General features: G+C 48.0%; 1 protein-coding gene across 1 annotated transcript in view; it reads right to left on the reverse strand.

The window, feature by feature from the left end:
- LOC136965786 (ephrin type-A receptor 6-like) overlaps positions 1 to 23,179 on the reverse strand; it is a 92,321-nt gene that overhangs the window by 14,106 nt on the left and 55,036 nt on the right.

Genomic DNA, 23,179 nt, shown 5'->3' on the forward strand with positions numbered 1-23,179 from the left:
AAGTCTGTTTAATATACCACGGTCTGTGACAGTCTTTCACACTAAGTAGACCTTATTGCCAATTCAATTGAATGTGAAGACATGAGGTGTCACCACAAGAAACACTGATAGATGTGTGTCCCCTGTGGATATCTCAGATATCAAATGCCGGCCAGAGGAAAAATCAATGCTCTAAGGCTGGGCCACTGTGTTTCATTAAGGGGAGTTATTTGGAGCACAGGAGCCATGCTTGCAAGTGATTCGTCTCCAAAGACTGAATGCTGTGGATCTTCAATGAGTCCGGGAGAGTGACATTTCACTAGAACTGCTTTCTGTCAAGAAATACGCACACCGGGCAATCACTCACAATCATCTTTTAGATCATATACAACCATTTTAGACAAATTGTAATGATATAATTCAAAGCAGCATGGTCATGTACGCTTGTTCTCTGACGTGGCCAGTGTGCTAGAAGGTCCACGGGTATTAAGGAGGGAGGACAGATTCAATAGTCAGTCTGACTGAGTTTCAAGAATCGACCCCCCATGGCTTACCCAATGCTGTGAACTCCCCAGATGACATCAGCCTCTGACATTTCTGATTAGAGGTCGACGTTGTTAGAGGCTACATGTTGTCAGGGCCTGGACCATGGGGCAGGAGCAGGGTTAGGGCTTGGGCTGGGTGGTAACACTGTGTATGGCTTTGTCTAGGGCTTGGGATAGGATCCTGGAGGATGTGGCGTGGAGCCTGGGGCTTGCTCTGTGCAGGGATAAGGCCTGGGGCCTGGAGTCTGGAGCCCAGGGCTGGTGTGGAGGTGAGATGAAGGTTGTGGTGTCTGGGTCTGGGCCCTGCAGGGCTGAGAGAGGCCCACTGCCACCGGCCCGATAAGGGCAACTGCCTGCTCCCCCACTCCTCCGTCATCCTCTCCCTCCCTGCTCCCCTCCATCTCCATCTCCCTCCCTGTTCCCCTCCATCTCCATCTCCCTCCCTGCTCCCCTCCCTCCCTCCTTCCCTCCCTCCCTCCCTCCATCCCTGCCTGCCTGCCTGCCTCCCTCCCTGCGTGTGCTCTGAGGATTTGAGGGTGTAATGGTCTGGATGTCCAAGTGGGATAATAATACATTTCAAATGCATCTTGTATAAGAGTATGAGGTGAATGACAGTATAAGTGGAGGACTGGAACACAGTGTCGTACTTCTGTTCTCTAACCTGACATGGCTACAGGTTAGCATGGCGCTCTGCTACAGTCAGCACTCCCTTGAATACATCGCAATGCTTGAATTCCTCTCAATAATGAGCAACATAATAGCCTTTTAAAATGGAGTAAAGCTTTCAAAATGTTAGCTAAAATGGAACAGCACAATGTCATGGGTGATTGAAAACAGCTTGTTTTAATAGCATAGCGAGCCTGCTGAAAGGGCAGCGAGATTCGTGAGATTCGTGATGAGCCGAGTCATACTTGAGCTGTGAGGCCTCAGTGGGCCCACAGTAATAACCACATAGCTGACATACTCCTAGATATTATTAAAACATATCTCACACGGTCAACATTTGTTTGCTCTGAGTCTTTGCGTGTCTTGTGTGTACATTTGTGTACGTGCATATGTGACTGTGTGTGCGCGCGCGTGTGTGTGTGTACGTGTCGTGCATGTGTACGTGTTGAAGGACACTTCTAGAAATGGAATCTTCCATCTCACGTAGGGTTTTATCCACTAACCAATCTTTGTCTAGATGTAATCGAACAGCTGACTCCTCTAGTTCATAATGAGCCTGTCGACTGGTGTTAGCGGTGGCGGGGGGCTGTTCCGTGCCAGCGTGTGCGAGCGTGTGCCAGAGAGAGAGCAGAGAGGCAGTGGCAGGGTGACACGGATCAGTCACAGCCAGGAACACAGCGTCTGCAGCTCCAACGCTGGCCTCCAGGAAACAGTACGAACAGCCCAAATGAAGTCTCCCTCGACTCCCTGCTACACACGGCATCACGCAGAGCCGTAAATAGACACGAGCAGGTACGCGGGGGAAGCGAGCGGCAGGAATGTGTTGAGATAATGGAGGACTATCATCGCAAGTGAATGGAGACGGTTGTTCCGAAGATGTGTTTCAGGAGAGCAAAACATCTTCGGCATGTATAACGGCTCCCCTCAACCCTCAGCCTTTCAAACTGAAGCGGCATCGGAATCCCATTAGAATCACTGGTCAATTACAGTGCCCGATGGATAGATTTTGCAGTCAGCTGTGGTTAATCTCAATGTAAACTAATGGAGAGTCTTTAAATGAGCCTGACCTGCATATGATTTTAATTAGCTCTGGGGCCCTAAAGGCTTCCATTAACTGTTTAAAAAAATCGATGGTGTCCGTATTGATGCCGTGCAACGCTTAAACGATGTCCTAACACTGTGAATCACTGCAGAAGAAGAGAGGGGGTGGCAGGGGAGGACGGATAGAGAGAAGGAGAGAGAGAGAGACAGAAAGAGAGAGACAGAAGGAGAAAGAGAGAGAGACAAGGCTTGACAAGGGAATATCAATATTCCAGGGTTGTGTGTTTCAGCTCTTGTATTTGTTACCTCAACTTTGTAATAATGTTTAAACCATCACAGAGGAATACTGAGAAACACTATGACACACACACACATACAGACACACACACACACACACACACATCCCAATTCAATCCCAAATGCCTACTCTGTGCGTCAGTATGCTTAGGAGGCATTTTGAGTTGCTCTGGGGAGATGGAAGAATGAATTAACTGGATTGATGAAGGATTCCACCACTGGGACATAAGGTAATCATTATGGCCAATGTGACATTCAGATAGTGAAGTGGCTAGTGTTTAGTGTGTGTGTTTGTGCATGCTAGGTACTCTGTGTGTGTATGTGTATGCATGAATGTGTGTGTGTGTGTGTATCTATGTGAGTGCGTGTCTCAGTGTGTGTTTGTGTGTGTATGTGTATCTATGTGAGTGCGTGTATCAGTGTGTGCGCGCGCATGTGTGTGTTTGTAAGTTATCTGGCCATGTGTGTCCGTACATCCCCACGGCAAGGTCACCGGTCACCACATACTTCTCTTGCTGAGCCGCAGCAGACAGAACAGGGATCTCTGGGGGCCACAACTCTTCATTAATGGTGGAGGTCAGAACGGGCTCGCTGCTTAGTGGGATGTCAGTAGGTGTGTCTGGGCCTGTGGAGCTAGCACACACCCCTGCTGGACTGAAACTATGCTAATTATAGGACTTTATGATTAGCTCAACTCAATCAACGAAGGCCGCGATTGGGTAAACTCAATCAGTTAGGGTTAACGTGATATTGTTATCTTCCAATGAGATTCGACCTCTGTCTTAACTCCCTAGAAACAGGGTGAGGACAGGCCCCTGCGTCTCGGTAAAAAAATGGGTGTACGTGGGGGGGACTGTGTGTGTGCTAATGAATCTGTGTGTGTGTGTACCCCAGGTCAGACAACCTAAAGAGCCGACAGACAATCCTATTCCGCTCCCCTGTAGCATAGGGTATGTGCGTGACTGTGTGTATGTGTGTGTGTAAGTGCACCCTACATGCTGGTGGAGAACCAGAGCTCTAACAGAGATGTTTCAGCTCAGAAGCACAGGAGACTTTTGTGTGCAAGAACGACTAACGTTGCCCGTACATCTACCTTCACTTTCTCTCCCTCTTCTGTGATCCAGATCGAAATGTTTGTTTATAATGCTTTCGTTTTTCACGACAGCCTATGGAGAAATAGTCATTGATTCTATCACTCTTATAAGAATCCATCTATTCAGGAAGACCAGTTCATGACTGGCAAATGTAACGATGGTCGGATGTAAACATTTCAGAGACAGATGACGTGGCAATTGATAAACGGTACGACCATCCAACTTTTTGAACAGTCCAAGCAATCGAACCGGTTTTAACAGTCGTCAACAGACTGTAAAGTAGGCCGAGGCCCGGGTCCTTGGGCGCACCTGCGCTCCCGGCAGCATGCTTTGACAAGCCTCTCTGGGCTGGCTGTGGCCTCGGCAGATGGCGTCTCCTCCTCTCATGAGGCATCTATCACGTGGATCTGCCGTGTGTCTGGAGTCAACGGGCAATTAAAACCATCGGTCACCCGCACAGAGGGGAAAGACAAGTGGGAGGAAGAGGGGAGGAGGGGAAGGGAGGAGGCAGGACGGATCATCCGTCTGCAGACTCTTTCTTGACCGTTTTTCGCTCTGGCGCCGGGTGTGAATGTACTGAATGCGAGAGAGGGTGAGAGAAACGGCGCGCGCGCGAGAGAGAAACGAAGAAGCCGCCGCGTGAATGTGTGAGGGGGAGGAAAAAAGCGCGAGAGAAGGAGCGAGAAATTGGAGCGTGTGCGCGTGCGTACAACAGTGTGTGTCTGCGAGGGACACACAGAGGGCTGAACCCTCTCCCTGCCTCGTCTCGGTCCCCCCGCCATGCCAGACTGCCTCTGCCCTGACTGACTCCAGGATCCTCACTCTGTAATTGGGTCCCAGCCGCACACTGATCCCCCTTGTTCTCACTTAATGCTGATCTGGAGAGGCAATGATGTGTTGGAAGGCCAGTTAAACCGGACCCTGACCAGCCCACCACAATCAATACTCATTTTCCACCTCCTCTCCTCCTCACGAGTAATTAATGAGAAGAATGGGACGAACTCTCTGCTGGCGGTTTATGTCGTCAGTCGTCGCCCCCCGTCCGTCCGTCCGTCCGTCCGTCCCCCCACGCTGGTGCTTAAAAGCTTTATCAGGAGTGGGAAGGAGACACAGGCACACACTCGAGCGCGCTCGCATGCACACACACACATACTCACGCACACACACACAAACTAACACGGTGACCTGGGCAGGTCAGCGCTACGGAGGCGAGCTGGGGGTTGAGGAGAAACGAGTAAAGGAGGATGTGGAGAAGCGAGGGAATGAGGGAAAGGAGAGGAGAGAGGGAGGACTTTTTTTTCTCCGTGTGAAAAGATTCTAAAGCTCGGTTTTATTCTGCCAAGCACGGCTACACGTGGAACAGAGATAAATCCACCTCATTAGCGATGTCCCTCCTTTCAGAACAGAAGGATTAATCGGGAGAGAAGAGAGAAACTCCTGTGCTCTCACGCTCTCTGCAACTCTTAATTACTGGCAATCGAGTATAACTCGGGATACGTTTCGAAAACAGTAGCCACCTCTGCCCTCTTCTGTCCTCTCTCTTCTCTCCTTGCTCCTCTCATTCCGTCACCTAACTGATGTCCCAAGGTATGCGCACTGAATGCGAATGGCACTGAACAGAATATTGATGATTGTCAAAGTCAACCGATCCATAGTGCCAGGACAGATAATCCATTTCATCCTTTAAAAGAAGAAAAGAAAGTAACTTTCGTCGAGTGTAAGGCATCCATCAGTAACCCCTGAACAATGAATCTAATCACATTGGATTAATGAACCAATGCTTAAAATAGTCCCGCAGATAGGTGAGGGGAAATGATCTTTTGGAAGAAGAAGCCAGCTGATAAAAACCCCGGGGCATAAATCATGTGGTACTGTAGAAACAGCTAATAGCTTTCCCACCTGCTCAGTACCGAGCACGCTCAGAAAGGAATATCTATTATTACCTTCTGAGTAGACCCCCTGTACACCACCTTAGCTCTTCTCAGCTACACAGCCGGTTAGATCGATGGCCACCGCAGAGAGAGGCCAGGCAAGGTCACTGTTAAAAGGCTAGCGGTGCGGCAGAAATGGAGCTAAGCTGTTTTAGCCAGTCTTCAAGCATTGTTCACACGCCGCGCACAGGACTTTGTTGCTGATGAATCGGGGAAAAAATGACGAGTGAATTATGATAATATTACAGGCTTCTGTGTCTCTCTCTCTAGTTCTTTCTCTTTTGCACACTATTTATGTCTGCCTCTTTCCCCTCTGCCTTTTCTCCCTCTCTCTACCTCTCGACCTCTCTCGCTCATTCTCTGTGCCTCCGGTAAAGTTTGTTCCGGCTGCATGGCCTCCAGCCTTCAACATCCGGCCTCTAGCCTCCAGCCCCCCCAAAGCCCTTGTTCCCTGCTGCCCATATTAATCAGCTGGTACGGAAGGTAAATAGATCTTCTCCACTCTGCATACAGATAAACACACGGGGCCACCGGTGCACATCTCTCCACCCTGCCCAGCTGTGCCACACTGGCCCCCTCTCCCACCCCTGTCACCCCTCTCACCCCTGTGCCAGCTCGTCTCTCTCCCTCTCCCTCACCTCTCTCACCTCCATCCCGGCTCATCTCCCCTTCTCGCCCCTCTTTGTCTCCCCTCTCCGCCTTGCCTCTGCCCCCCCCCCCCCCCCCCCCCACCTCTCTACCCTGAGCTGGATGCGGGTCTGCTCAAACCTCACACTGTTGTTTTACGCCTCCGTCCTCCACAGAAAGATGACCCCCCTGACACTGTCTGTTCGAGATGGGGGTCCTGGAGTCAAAACTGTCCCAACTCCCAATGAGAAGAGGAGGGCAGAGAGGGGCAGAGACTGACAGAAAGGGCCAGGGATGGGCACAGAAGGGCAGAAACAAGCAGAGAGGCACCTGGGTAACATGTGCTTCTGGTAAAAATTCCAAGATGGACTGCCAAACATCTCTCCCCTTACAGAGAGAACCCCAGCTCAAAGTAGTTCCAACACAGACGCACACATGGACACTTGCGCACATCCACACCAATTTGCTCGATACTGTCGTTATCGTTCAGTGAGACATACTAGATGTAGAGTTATACACTGGTGTGCAGGTACATGTTTGAGAGTATAAAGCTATATAATAATGTATAGAATCACTTTGGGAACATCCATGACTGCATTACACTTTACGTCCTACAGACTGTATTCATATCAACACCCACAAAGTAATCAAGAGGTCAGATCTTTACATTACCTAAACACCGCAATATACTGTAACTATAGTATAATGAGTTCACTGCTGATCAGAGGAACAGACCAACCCAGAGGAGTTGAGTCAACACAAAAAAAAACGTTTGTTGTGTCTTGTACAATAACACTGACAGGACAATGCAATATCACTTCAGAGCAGACAGACTGAGGGGAGATGAGATTCCGCCGGGAGCAGAGCAGGAACCCAGCAAACGGCGGGGCTGAGATTGGAACCCAAAACACAAAGTCCATGATGAGCAGACATTCTATCAGGAGCTGCAGCCTCGTTCCTGGGAGTCTGTGGGCGTACCTGAATCTGGAGCTAAATAAGCTTGTGTCACACAGAGACAGAGTGGACACATCCTGTTTCTCTCTGCTCTCCCGGCGCCACCCCCGCCTGGCGCCCGCCCTCCCTGATCCAATCAGCAGCTCGCTGCAGCAATCACTCGTCTCTGATTGGTTTTATAATCCTCACTCAGGAACTCTGATGGAGAATCAGCCCGGCGAGCGGGCCGGCTGAAAGGCCTGTCATAGTACAACACACACGCGCGCGCGTGGACGCTTAAACACACACACCTATTTTTTCGTCCACTCGGAGAGAGCGAGGCCGACAGACAAAAAGAGAGACATTTGAAAGAGACCAAAAGAGAACAAGAGAGAAAACGAGAGACAGAAAGAGAACGAGAGAGAACGAGCGAGAGAAACCGACAGACAGACAAAGAGAGAGAGAGCGAGAGAGAGAGCGAGAGAGAGAGCGAGAGAGCGAGAGAGAGAGAGAGAGAGAGAGAGAGAGAGAGAGAGAGAGAGAGAGAGAGAGAGAGAGAGAGAGAGAGAGAGAGAAAGAGAGAGAGAGAAAGAGAGAGAGATCAGGGCTCCCTCGGTATCTGTCCTGGCTGATGATAGTGGGATAATGACCTCTGCTGGGTTATCAGAGCACAGGAAATGTGGTAGAGGGACGCAAAACACCCCGAGCTTTCAGGACCACAGGCTGAGATGATCAGATAGGAGCAGGCCAGGAGGGCGGAGAAGAGAAAAGAGCCTAGTGATGGAGGTCACCAGGGCAGGGAGAAGGAGCTATCCACTACTTCTGTTCACCGGCTGCAACAGTATAGAAATGACATGATGAAGGAGTACAGACAGAGCAACTGAGCTCCAATCAGGGTCTCTTCAGTCACTACGACAATAGTTGCTTAGAGATGGAGCTGTACTGTATGAACAATGAGGTGTGTGTGTGTGTGTGTGGATGTGTGTGTGAGTTACAGCAGTAACTCCAACCCAACCACAGAGAGAACAGACACCACAGGGACTTGTTTACCAGAGACTCTGCAATGCAGAATTATGATATTTCCCACCTCTAAACACACACCAGCCCAAACTCCCTCTTCAATAAACTTTGATTTAGCGCTCTCATTTTAACATTCTGCAAAAGCAATTTCCAGCCCGTGATATCACAGTCCAAGTCCCACTGCGTTGAGTCACATGCAAAAGCGACCATTTTGATTTTGATGTTTTCACACATTCATGTTACCAGATTCCCCGAGAGGCCAACCAACGTCATCACACGAGACGCAGAAAATACAACGTAACAACACCTTCCTCCCCCCACCCCCGCATTTATAAACACAACTTCAGTAGTCACTTATATTGTTCACATACACCCACCCCAACCCCCACCCCCACACACACACATTTAGAAGACGAAAAAATTGTTAAGCTTAAAGTGGTTAAATACTGTGGTTTAATACGGTCAGACTTTCTGCGACACCTACTTTTATAATCAGAATCAGAATCGTGTTTAATCGCCAAGTAAGTGGTCACAAACAAGGAATTTACTTTGGTAGGCAGGTGCATACAGTGAACATTTAAACATAATGAACAAAATAAAAATGTAGAAAATGTACAACAAAATAAAATAAAATACTAGGGCTATACAATATAATATAAAATATGATAAATAAAATAATATAGAAAAAAATAATACCGAATGTGTATGTTGCTTTAGATATACAAAAAAAACACTCGTTAAATGAGTAAGTGTAAATAAATACTCAGTCTGTACTCCGGTCAGTATACTATAAGTCTTTAATAAGAAGAGTGCAACATACACTGACTGGGGCTTTTGTGCAACTGCAAAGACAACGAGGGATAAGAGTTGAGGGAGGGATGAAAGAGGTGAAGCGTTTATGCGAGGAGAAGACGCGGAGAGGAGGGCTTCCCCTGGGCACACCTTACTGCTCCGTTTAGCTAGCTAGACCTGCAGGAGAGCGCTGTGAGGGTTTCGGCGAGCGCGCCTGCGTGCGTGCCGACACAGGTTTGTCTCGGGAGGCCTCTTGCACTCTGTGTGCTCAAGCTAAAAGAAACAGAGTAATGAACGCTCTCTCCCTCTTAATCACGGCAACGCGCTGCCTCGCTTTCCCCTCACATCCTCCCTCTCTCCCTCTTCCTCCCACCCCCCCCCTCTATCCTTCTCTCCTATCTCTGGGTACTTCTCTCAAGGCTGTGAGTAAGGTTGCTGCAGTACTTTATCCTGCCAGCAGAACAACCGGGGAAATCAAAGAGTTGCATTATTTCCTTACAGGAGATTACCCTTCTTTAGAAAAGCTGGGGGAAATTGATTGAAGCAATGTAATGTTGTTGCAAGCCCCAAAATAGCCAATTTTCGCAGATGTATTTCTCCAATGTGTTTAGGAGCCGGTTCCGTCAGCAGCTGTGGCCTTCCATCCCCAACCCCTAACGCACACACACACACCCACACTCAAACACCCACACACAAACACACACAAAGCAATGCATACAATCCACCATGCCATCTCCCTCGCTTTCCATCGCGTGACTATGAGAGATAGGGTGGACAGGGAGGATGGAGGGATTTGCTGCTCTCTGCTGACACCGTTCTTTGTCTTTCTGTAAATCCCAGGATGAACCTTTTTACAAAAGCCCAAATCCTCATTGTATCCCCTCTCTCTATTTCCCTCACCTGTGTATCTCTGTCTTTCTCTCCCTCGTTTTCTCTCTCTCTTCCTGTCTGCCTCTCTCTCTCTGTAGCTCTTGCTATCCCTCTAGAACATGTTTTAAAACCTATTACATTTACTCTTGCAGGCATGCAACTGGTTCCGTGCTTCATCAGATGAGTTCAGAGTCATGCAGGACTTATACATGGAGGCAGAGGCCTGTAACCAAATCCAAAGTTAACCAGATTATTCGACACACGATGGAAGCTCACACATACACACACATGCACACACACACGCACACATTTTCTGTCCCAGAGGTCAGAAGGATAAGTCTGACTGAAAAGGCATGTTCCCTTCACTTCCTGTCAATGACTACATGGGCTGCTGGCTGCAACGCACTGCTGCACCCCAATCACCCTCTCCCTCCATCCCTGGTATCTTAGTCTTTCTCGTTCCTCCTCTCTCTTTTGAACTCTCTCTCTTTATATCCGTCTCTGTCTCTCTCTCTCTCTCTTTCTCCCCCCATCCCCATCTGTCACCCGACAGACAGCGAGTCCCTCTCACTGACCCCTTATTCCACTCCCTCTCTGTCAGTGTCACCCCAATCACTCAGACCTCAGTCCCTCTAAGGATGCCTGCCTGCGTGCCTGCCTGCCTCCCTGCTTGCCTGTTTGTCTGCCTGCCTGCCTGCCTGTCTGTCTACCTGTTTGTCTGTGTGAGGGAGGAACCAAAGTGGTGAACAAAATGGTGACATCCAAATAATATTATTTATAATTGAACACATTTAGATATTGTGTGCAACAGTGTGTGTGTGTCGAAAGGTGTGTGTGTGTGTGTGCCCCACAGTCAGAGGAGGTCCCCAAGACAAAATAACATCATACCAACAACATGCCAGCGAAGTGAGAGCACAAGTGCGAGCGGGAACTTGTGACTGTGTGTTGTCACACACACGTAAGACAAAGTGTTGACAGAATTTGGTTGATGCATGGTGTGAGTAGTGTTGTGACTTGATATGCTTTGTGTCTGCATATACACTATATGACCATCACACCTATATGAGCTTCTTGTACATCCCATTCCAAAACTTAGGGCAATAATATGGAGTTGTCACCCCATGTGGCTATTACAGCAGCCTCTCTTCTGGAAAGGCTGTCAAACCCACAAGAGCATTGGGGAGTTTGGGCACTGCGGTTGGGTGATTAGACCTGGCTTGCAGATGGCGTTAGAATGTGTTCCAACTGTGTTTGACAGTGTTTACATTTAGACATTTAGTCATTTAGCAGACGCTCTTATCCAGAGCGACTTACAGTAAGTACAGGGACATTCTCCCCGAAGCAAGTAGGGTGAAGTGCCTTGCCCAAGGACACAACGTCATTTGGCACGCCTGGGAATCGAACTGGCAACCTTCAGATTACTAGCCCGACTCCCTCACCGCTCAGCCACCTGACTCCCCCCAGGTCAGGGATCTGTGCAAACCAATCAAGTTTTTCCCACACCAAACTCAACAGAACACTTCTGCACGGACCTCGCGCTGTTCATTGGGTTAAAATCAAGCCAACTTAATAATGGAGGTTGTTTTTTGTGGTTTGGGGCTAGAGCTTTAGTTCTATTGATGGATTTATTCATGCAGCGGAATAAAATGTCACTCTAGACTATTCTTTTGCTTCAAACTTGGTGGCAACATTTTGGGGGAAGTCCCACACAGACACACTGTGTCTGTGTTCTGTAGAAAGCCTTCCAGATAGAATGGAAGCTGTTATATCGGCAAAGGGGGAATCAACTCCATATGAATGCCTATGGATTTACAATGGGAGGTCATAGAAGCTCCTGTAGGTGTGTTGTGTCAGTGTCCCTATGCGTTTGTCTAAATATTGTGGGTGTGTGTTTGTGTCATTAAAAGCCTGTCTACCCCAACATAGACAGACAGACTGATGGTGTATAAAGGGTCAGGGTCTTGGACAGGCTGATAGATGGTCTTTCTACGTGAGAGGCTAGGCGATTCACACATGTGAGCAAGCACGCACGGACACACACATACACACACGCACACACACACACATACACACATACACACACACACACACACACACAGACAGACACACACACACCCACACACATACAGACACAGACTGATAGATGTGCTTTCTCCGTGTGCAACTGTACAATTCATTCAGACAGCAGGCAGTCAATAGGGGCAGTAATGATAGTCCTCTGTTTAAATCGGCCATCTATATAGCTGGGGAGTGTGCGCTTGTAAGTATATATGTGTAGGTTGTATGTGCGTGTCTGCTGTGTATGTCTGTGTGTGTGTGTTTGTTTGTGTTAGTCAGCCTCTTGAAGGAAATATTGGAGCTCTAATGTGTTAATAGTGTGAGTATTAATAATGCATAAGCCTCACAACTAACTTGAAAACAAGCACACAAACAAGCAGTCACACACACACACATATAAACACACAGATACACTCGCACGCACACACACGCACGCACGCACGCACACAGAGTCTCAAGAATCTTGTTTGCTCTGATAATCTGTTCACAACACATCTATTCTCTTCTCTGCTTTTCACCTCTACTCTCCGTCCCGTCTCTACTTTCTCCTCACATCTTTTCTCTGTCCATCCTAAAGTCTATCAGCTCCCGAAACCGAGCTCCCCAGTGGACTTATGTGGACATTTGACTTCACAAGTTCCCCACAAAAAGCCGTTCATTACCCCAGCCCAAGGGGACCCCAGTCCCCGCCTGAATGCGTATGTATGTGCGTGTGTGTGTGTGTGGTGGGCCTTGAGTGTGATCATTTTCTTTCAGCCAGCCTCTCTTGGAATCCTGCTGGCTCAGTCAAGACTGATTCAGAACACCATTCGGTTTCATTCCACAACACCCCCCATCTCCATCCACACCGGCAGACGCCTTCCACTAACAATACACTGACTACACTGATATAAATCACCCAGTGAATATTCTTTCATTCTTTCGATATTACTCCACGTAAGGAACAGGCAGTGTGTCGCCTGTTCCTTACTCCTTTAAACACTCCTTTAAACAAGATGAAGCCGTTGCCAGCTGATGTCAATGTCAGAAGCAGAGAACGTCGCAAGGCTGTCTTTGCAGCCTATCTCCCAGTCTGTCTGCCTGGTCTGGTCTGCCTGGTGTGCTACGTGTAGCACAGGCAGGTACATAACACACAGTCTGTTGTAATGATCAATGATGCCGCAACCCAAACCCATTTAGGTCACTGCTGCAGACTGGCTGATAAAGCTGTGGTCATTACATAGTGCTGAGTGTGTGTGTGTGTGCGAGCGCATTGGTCGACCACTACACTGTGTGTCTCTCTCTCTTACTCAGCAGAGGTAACACATTACAGGTGCATTGGTTGGTGTGTGTACCATACTTTGCATTCACGCTCAGTATGTGTGTGTGTGTGTGTGTGTGTGTGAGTGAGTGTGTGTGTGTGTAGGCAGATGTGCAAGCACAGCATTTCATAGTGTTCTCCTTTCAGTCCAGGGAACAGTTACAGTGACACATCCACTCAGTCATGGTAATGTATGTACAAACATAACATTATCCTAATGAATGGACTGCATTACTGTGGGTGAGATAAACTCGTGCAGCTGTTGAAAAGGTGGAGAAGTTATCAGGTTGCTTATTCCGTATCTAGGTTTCAAGACAATGTTTGACATTGGGGGAGAGAGAGAGAGAGAGAGAGAGAGAGAGAGAGAGGGAGGAAGGAAGGAAGGGAAGAAGAGGGGGGAAAGGAGGAGGGCGATAGCGAGAGAGTGAGAGAGAGTGAGGTAGGACAGAGAGGGAGAGTCTTCCTGGGACTTGAAAGCAGTGTTGGGGGAAGTTACTCAAAAAGGTAATATATTACTTATTACTTATCATTGTTCAGTAAGAGTAGTGTGATTAAGTTACATTGTTACTTACTGAACAAAGTAATATTATTACTTATTATATTAATTTTACTATTCATTTTAATAGTAGCAAGTTGTGGAAACGGGTCGCCATCTCTCTTAAGGTTTAAAGTGGATTTTTCGCTGGCTTCCAGCTTCCTTTCTCTGGAGACTTTCGAGGTGTTTTTTTAAGTCTGAAGTGCTGTTTTTGGCAGTAGATAGTATTTTGTTTGGGCACAGTTTGCAGTTCACCTCAATGTTTTTTCCTACCTCTTCACTGAAAGCGAAATAGTGTGACCATTTCCACTCGAAAACGTTAGCTTACACGTTCTGCTGCCTGTTTGTCTGCAGCGTGAATCAAAGGCAACACGCTGCGCCCAGGAATTGTCGTTTAGGCAACAATCCGTATTTCTAAGGCTATTTTAGTCTTTTGTTGAATTCATGTAGTAACTTGGACAATTAACGCAAGTTACTTAAATAAGTAACTTTAATCATATTACTCAATGTCAAAAACGAACGCGTTATATGACTTTGTTCCTCACTTAAGTAATAATATTTTGTACTTATTATGTACAACACTTGAGAGTAGTGTGGCTTGATTCATTAACATGTTGGTATGTGTTGTACTGATGAGGTGAGGGAGACGCTCTCCTCAGACCGCTTGTCTGACACTGAGGTAGGAAAGATCTCAGGGAGTCTCTCCTTTCACCTTCATCTATTTACCTCTCTCTCTCTCTCTCTCTCTCTCTCGCTCTCTCTGTTCTTTTGAGGACATTTTATTATAGGACATCAAAAGTCCGCATCTCTTTCCCTGCCTCTTTCTCTCCCTCTCCTTAACTCTATCGGAAGGCTGCCAACGACATTATGCACACGCTGAAACAGCTCCCTGTCATTCTTGCACAACTAAACACACCTTCTCTCCAGGCACTTGGAGTACACACGCAAACAAACATGCACGCACATACACAAACACACACACATACACACACACACACACACACACACACACACACACACACACACACACGGTCGACTGTTTGAATGGGAGGGTTGAAAGGAATTGGTTGGCTAAAAGTAGAAAGACACCTGCAGTCGAAAAGCTTTCTTTTCAGCGCGAAAACGGAATATATTAAATTCTGCTACTGGTCAAAGATGACAGATGAAGACATTTGAAGAAAGAAGATCAAATAAACGGTTTCATTTTTTTATAGTTTCAGACTATAAACTTAGTTCAGAGTCTATATAAAAAGGCGAACTAAGACCAAAAGCAAAAGCAAATGTTTGACTTTACCCAAAATAGAATAAAAAGCCCTGGTTGTGGTTGGAGTGGTCCCTATTGAGTTGTTCCATTGGCTCCTCTCTGGTTATTCCTCTCTTCTCTTCTTCTTTACATTTACATTTAGTCATTTAGCAGACGCTCTTATCCAGAGAGACTTACAGTAAGTACAGGGACATTCCCCCGAGGCAAGTAGGGTGAAGTGCCTTGCCCAAGGACACAACGTCAGTTGGCATGACCGGGAATCGAACTGGCAACCTTCGGATTACTAGCCCGACTCCCTCATCGCTCAGCCACCTGACTACCTCTTTCTTCCTCTACTCTACTCTCCTCCCTTCCTGTCCACTCTTCCTCTCTCCTGCCCTATTCTCCCCTTTCTTCCTCTTCTCCTTCAGTGTACTTCAAAGCCAGCACTAGTAATTACACAGAGGAACAGAGAGAGAGACAGAGAGAGAGAGAGAGAGAGAGAGAGAGAGACCCAATCACAGAACCTCCCACAAAGCACTGCGGCCGGACAGCTTCAAAGCTGCCCCGCTCGCTCCTCTGCTCTCACCCTGCCAGGAGCGAGATACAGGGGGTCACACACACCGTGACCTCTGACCCCTTCCATACTATAGACAATAGCAGCTCAACTGACGCCCCCCCTCCACACACACACACACTCACCGAAACAACACTTGCGTGGACACACTTAAACACGCACATATACGGTACACACCGACCACGAAGCAGAGCTCCGTGACCTCACACAGGTAAACCTGCAATTCCTTTGATGATGGCCGACAAAGCACACCTCCCTCTGCTTTCCTCTCTTCTAGAGTCTTGCTTCACATGGGATCAGAAGTCAGCAGCGACAAGGTGAAATAAAGGAGGTTGTGTCTGTGTGTGTGTGTGTGCGTGTGTGTGTGTGTGAGGAGGAGGGAGGGTGCAAGTGGGTATATCTGAGGAGGAAGGGTTGTGTGAGCAGAAATGTAGTGGCTGCCTGTTGTGTAACAGGATCACTGTTAGGATTATTGTGTGGATCTCTGAGTCAGATAACACTGTTATGACTCTGTTATCTGTTACTCTGCGTGGTTTTCAACCAATAATAACCCTAATGTGTACATCAGCACTTAATTGAGGCATGTAAGTTGTGTCAACATTTGTTTAACGAGTGTTATAGTTGTTGTTATTATTATGTGGAACTTTGCATGATGTTCATGCATGTTTGAGTGACTGTGCTTTTCCCTCAGTAAGTGTGTGTGTGTGTGTGTGTGTGTGTGTGTGTGTGGGGGGGGGGGTAGTGGGAGCCATTAAAATGAGAGTTTCTCGTTTTAACAGTCTTCTCCTTGTGGAGCTCTCAGGAACACTAAGTAGTTATAGTACAAAGGGGAGACAGTATGATGTGTGTATGATGTGTGTGCGCGTAGTGTCAGAGTGTCCTCTCAGTGCATCTCCTTCCATCCCCCTTTCTCTGTCACCTTCCCACCCTCCGATCCCGTGGTCCTCTCCTTTCCTCCTTTCACCCCACTTCCTTCGCTCCTGTCTCCAGCTGGTGTTGTTGGTGGTGTTGCCGCTCGTGAGAGGGAGAGAGCGAAGGAAAGAGAGGGAGGGAGAGAGAGAGAGTGCGAGGGAGGGAGAGAGGGAGGTGAGAGAGGAGAAAGAGACAGAGAGAGGTGAGAAAGGAGAGAGAACGGGAGGTGAGAGAGAGAGAGAGAGAGAGAGAGAGAGAGAGAGAGAGGGTGAAAGAGTGCGAGAGAGACAGAGAGGGAGGTGAAAGAGGAGAGAGAACAGGAGGTGAGAGAGGAGAGAGAGGGAGGGAGGGAGAAAGGAGCGAATGCAGCTGGCGGTAGGGCAGGTCTGGGGGTGATAATTACCCCTGCTGCCTGGAGGCTGGGTGAAGACAGTGAGCAGAGGAGGAAAAGAGAGGAAGGAGAAAGAAAGAAGGTTGAAATGAGAGAACTAACCGTTATCTAGGCCCGTCTGTCAGAAAGAACACTACAAACTGCCCTTGAACACGACACACTCGGCTTAATTAGTCTAATTCAACTCCTCAGATAACAGAGACGATTGGGAAATGAGCCGGGCCAATAAGATTATAAAGATTATAACAGGGTCCAGTAAGTGTTCCTTAGCCTTTGTGATATTTCCGGGGCTACTGTAAATTGAGTGTTTATGAGTGGGTTCTGCATGACATCAGCTTACTATAGGACTCATAAATCACTGTGTTCCCATAACACATTACTTTATTCCAATGGTTCCCCTGGTGAAACTGTTTTAGACATTTGGGACCTAATATTTCCCCATTTCCACCGACTTAAAAAATAGACTGTTGGTAAAATGCACAACATGTCATAAACACAAAAGGTTGAACATTATAAAAATGCCCATTGAAGAATTTCAAATGTCATGCACTTGGTTGTTTGAGTAAATACTTGTTAACCTTATAAGGCAAGAACTACAGACAGCTGAAATGACATGACATGCTGTTCACGCCCTACTATGACAAACACACAGCATTAGAACACGTGTGAATATAAAGATAAAAAAAGGGAGAGAGAGAGAACGAGACAGAAGGAATAGGGGAGGGTTAAAAACAGAGGGAGAGAGAAAGAGGGAGAGAAAACGAGAGAGAGGGATTACAGGTATAAATACCCAGATAAATCACCAAGGGGGACCGAGCTGTCGAATACATTTATCCCATTCTATTGTTCCTTGTGTATCTCCCTCCACAGGGGCCATAAAGAGCATGTGTGTGTGTGTGAGTGAGTGAGTGTGGGGGTAATGATGGAGATGACCCTGGTCCTGAAGGGTTGCACTGACACACACTCACACACATGCATACACCCCACCCACCCTCACACACACACACACACACACACACCCACACACACACACACACACACTTGTAATAGAGGTCCTTATAGGATGATCTTTGGGCGGTGGTGCCAAGGGCATGCGTTCCTGAAAGCAGGGCAAATAAATCACACCTTAATAACACAGCTAGCTACAGTACTATTTACAACCTCGGCTCTGTCCCAAGGCCAGGATCCTACCCTGTCCCTCTACCTGATCAAAGAGACCATGCACACACACACACACACACATACACATACCGAAACACATCCACACACACATCCCTAAACACACCCACAAACACACTGTACGAAGACAGGCTGGATAGTGACAGAGAAAGTCATAAGAAGGCCCTGAATAATTGCAAATCTACTGTGATAATTGCAAATCCAGTTGCCAACCATGTCCCATCAGTCTAAACAACTCAATGACACAGACCAGGAATACACACCGGAGACACTAATCCCACTACAAAACAGATACTCGAGCAGGGCAGAGTAGAGTGAAGTAGAAGAACAATCCTTTATTGATATCACAGAGTGGTACACACAAACCCCCCCCCCCCCCTCCTCCCCCCCCCCCCCCCCCCCCCCCCACACACGTAAGGAGCGTTGGAACACACACATGCAAGGGACTTCCACCAGAGCAATGTCTTCTCTGTTATTGCTCCACCCCGCAGGGAGCAGTGTGAAACCACCTCAGAGGTGCCCAGGGGGCCAACTCCCCCTGCCAGGGACACGGAGGGCAGGAGAGCGAGCTGTTCTGCATGTTTTCACATCGGGCTTCTTTGTGGAGGAAACCCATGGGAGCCCGGGGAGGAACACGGTCAACTTCACCCAGAACGGAGAGATCAGAGACCGCATCAGCCCCGACAGGCTCCGAGCGGGGATCGAACCGGGGACCTTCTGGCTGCGAGGCGGCAGTGCAAGGCAGTCGCCGAGCAGGGAAGCAGAACGGAGCATTCGGTTCACCCACAGAGCGTGTGCTCGGAAGTCACCTTAAGCTGCCCGGCGCCCTAGCCACCATATCACACAGCTAATTAGCCCTGCATTGTTATTATAATTGTTGCGTCTGCTCAGTCTAGCCCGACGCTGGTCTCAGGGCTGTGACTCGGGATTTTATCACGGCTCACCCATAAACACCAGGCTGATCATCCCTGGCTGGTCGTTAGGGGTAGGCCTCATCTGTCACAGTTAAAGCATAGCACAGAGCTGGGAGAGGGTCAGGCCGGGCAAGGAGCTACACACACACTCAGCTGCCCTGCTGCTTTCCTGTGTGTGCTTGCGTGTGTGTGTTTATATGCTGTGCTCCCTATATCCTCTGTAACAACATTATTTTATAACACTCAATAAATCTGTTTTCCGGTCGCTTGACAAATCTGTTTGTAGTTTTGCCTTGTGAAACCGTTAATAAACCCTAAATACCTCTCATAAATGTTACCGTGGAAATAAAGTTTCTCCGATTTCATATTCGATCTATCCAAACCATAATACTGTCATTATCTGTCATGCCCCCATCAGCCTTGCATTTCTTTCGTTTTCCCAGTTGTTCCCAGTTGGTTTTCCCAGCGCTTAATGAATCATACAAGCTCATAGAGATCTGTTCATATTCAGTTCATATGTCCCTCAAAGGATAAATCCTTCATATGTTTGTGTCTGACATTCACCCCTGATCAGCCACACAACACAAAGTTGTGAGTGTGGTAAATCCTGGTAGACCTTCTCCAGGCACCTCACAGAGCTCTGGTAAGCCATGATTCATCATGTTTGGGTTCTTCTGCAGCTGTGCTCAGTGTCTTAATGGACTCGAGAGTGGATTAAGCTGTGAGCAAGCAGTATAATATTTCATGAGCACAGAAAATCACACACACACATGCGTACACACACCCACACCAACAGACAGACACACACGCACATTAACAGAGCCACAGACAGACAAACACTTACAGTACGAACACACATACACACAGCAATGGTGATGCCCTGATTCAGAACGTTGTTTCTCCTCACTCATTTGCATCTTATTTTAATATCTACTCTTGCTGCATAATTGGATCCAGCCTATGGTCTTGCACCTCTATGTCCCCAACCGTCTCTGGAGGAGGGGATCCCTCACGAAATTGCTCCTCTAAAGGTTTCTCCAATATTGTCTCTATGAAGTTTCCTGGGAGTTGTTCCTTGTGTTCTTTGAGGGTTTAGGTTGGTTTAGGAGCAGTCCTACTGGTGAATATGAAGCTTTCTTTGACATTGCTGGTAAAAAGGACTGTACAAATACACATTTTTTCAATGTGATCACACACACACACACACACACACATTATGGCATGAAGACAGAAACATGAAACTGATAAGGACACTGGCAGTCAGTGGTCTGCCCTCTAGATAAATGCTACAGTACCACACTATTTCAGGCACATCCAGAAGGTCCCGTGTTGTCTTTCAGCTCTCTCTCCTGCTCTATGAAAAGAATCTGGCGACGGCAGCCGGTACTAATGTGTCCCTGGTTCAGAGCAGCCTATCTGTCCCCTGATTGCTCTGGTGCCACATACAATGACATCGCTGCTTCCCCTGATGAAAACAACTTTCAGCTTCCAAAAGTCCCTTCTCTCCTCTGCCTTCATCCACCTGTCTCCCCCTCTCTGAAGCCTCTCTCTCTCTCTTTCTCTCTCTCTTTCTCTCTCTCTCTCTCTCTCTCTCTCTCTCTCTCTCTCTCTCTCTCTCTCTCTCTCTCTCTCTCTCTTCTCGTGTCGGCTCTCCTTCCCACTCACTCTCTTCCGTTTCTGCGCTCTCCCTTTCTCCCACCCTTACCTTCTCTCTCCTTCCCTCTTCTGCTCCGCGTCTGACATTTTTATCATCCCTCTATTCCCCTCTCTCTCCACGCCATCCCTCTCTCTCTTGAGCTTTATCTTTCACTTCACTTCCAACATTCAATTAACTTTCCGCTCCCTCTCCGCTCCCCCAACACGTCAATCACTCTCTGCTGCCGTGGCGACTGCCAGCCGGCCACACCCCTTCCTCCCTCTGTCTTGCGAGGCGTCCCACCTCTCGGAGGTAGGGAGCATGTGTGAGGGAGCGTGCGTGAACACAGGGACGCACTTGGCGATGCCAGCCTCGCGAACAGCGCTCAGTAGGCATCAGAGGACATGACATGTTTTGAATGTCATCACGCTGGTTCTGTGCTAATTCCTGCTAGAAATCATGACGGTCGTCCAATGACAAGAATGAATCCATGCCGAGGAGCCAGTGGGATATAAGAGGCCCCCTTCCTGCGGGGTTGAAGTGTGGTGGGGCCAGGGTCACCATGCTGTTCTGCCGGTGGCCTGTCTGGAGGGCTGCACTGGGTGAAATCCATCACCTAAAGCCTATCACAGGTTATTTTTGTCCTCTTATCGAATGATCTAGAACTCCATCATATCTCACTGCCCAGCCTCTCCTTCTCCCCTCTCCTCCCCTCCCCTCCCCGACACACACACTCCCTCCCCTCTCCGACACACACTCTTTCTCCTCTCCCCCGACACACACACACTCTCTCCTCTTCCCGACACACGTTCTCTCTCCTCTCCTCGATACAGTTTCCATCCTCTTTCAGACTCAAGCTCTGCAAGCTCTTGCTCCTATTTCCACCAACACACTCTCCCTCCTCTCGCCGACAAAACGCCCTCCTTTCCCGAAAACACACTCATCTCGACTCACTCCTTTCTCCTCTATCCGCACTCACTCTCTTCTCTCTGAACAGTCACTCTCTCTCTCACTCAACTGACACAGTCTCTCTCCCTCCTCTCACGCCAAACACTCTCCTCCTCCCACACTGCTTCCTCTCCCCGATACGCATACTCTCCTTTCCGCGACACCATTTCTCTCCCCTTTTTTCAACGACACTCTCTCTCCTCTCCTCCGCACACAGCCTCTCACCTCCTCCACAACACACCGCATCCTTCATAGCACGTCTCGAACGTGGGATTAGTCGGAGTCGGATTTAGATGAGGTACGATATGTCATGCTCAATATCGCTGTGTGATATTTTCAGGGTTTTCCGATGAAAGACCTGACATGTTCTCTTGCTCCCCATTGGGGTGTGAACGTACGCGCGTGAATGTGTATGAGTGTGTGCGAGCGTGTGTGTGTGTGTGTGAGTGATCTTTTCTATCCTAGAGTAATGGCGATTGTATTAGAGTAAATCAGCCAGATAAAATCAGAGTCATGCTCCTGGAGGAAACCTGGGTCTCGTTAATCCTGACATAATTTCCCCAGACCCTTATCTCCTTTTCAAAATGGGACGGGATTTACTCTGGGCCAAGCGACCCTGCTGTTACAGTAATCCCAATGACTCATAAATCTCCACACACTGTGTGTTTACGGATGTGCCAGTGTCTGTGAGAGACAGACACAGCGTCTAAACAGTCCATCATTGACGGAACAGATTATTTATGTATCAACATGTAGGATTATACGGAACAACTACCACCCTGGGTTACTGCAGAAGAAGATGTTATGCCAATAACGTCTGCAAGTGGACAGAGAGACTGCGGTCAGGTCTGCAAATCCTCCTCGATATGTGCGTGCGTGTATTTGTTTGGGCGTGTGCTTGCGAGTGTGCTGATTAAATAGTTTTAATCATGTTCACCATGGTTCACCATTGCCCTCTCCCCTCATCCCCTCATCGACCCTCATAGCCATTAGCCAAAAGGATGATTGCAGTGAGAGGCACACTGGGTAGAAGATGGGCCAATCAGATCCACTCCTGGTGGCGAGGATGGAGGTAATGACTCAACACCGGGCTGATGGTGTTAATAAGGGAGGCCAGGAATAATCGGGCTTGGAGGAGCAGGAAAACCCTCCATGGAACAAAAACACACACACACACACACACACACACACACACACACACACACACACACACACACACACACACACACACACACACACACTGGGTGCACTTCCTGGCCCCCAAAAACGACCATATATAGAGATACCCCTGCACAGTGATGGACTTTGTGTGTGTTTGTTTGTATGTGTGTAGGAGTGTTTTTGTTTGAGAGCTTAACTACTGGTGCCATGAAACTGTGTGGTCCTGTAAGTGTGAATGTTCTCTCCAGAAATACCCCAAACATATAAATAACTCCACCTGCCTCAGACACAGCCCTGCCATAGCCAAAGCTGAACACTGAAACTGTACAGGATTACCAGTTTGTCTGGTGAGTAATAGAATCATAGAGAGAAAGAGAGAGACAAAGTGAGAAAGAGACAAAGAGAGAGAGAGAGAGACAAAGAGAGAGAGAGAACCAAATGTTAGCAATTCACCCAAAACGAATGGGGAAAAAAGATGAAAACCATAACTGTTCCACTCTACAGGGTATATCCCTGAGGAAATACCTTTC

Source organism: Osmerus mordax, chromosome 2, assembly GCF_038355195.1.
Source record: "Osmerus mordax isolate fOsmMor3 chromosome 2, fOsmMor3.pri, whole genome shotgun sequence".
NCBI lineage: Eukaryota > Metazoa > Chordata > Actinopteri > Osmeriformes > Osmeridae > Osmerus > Osmerus mordax.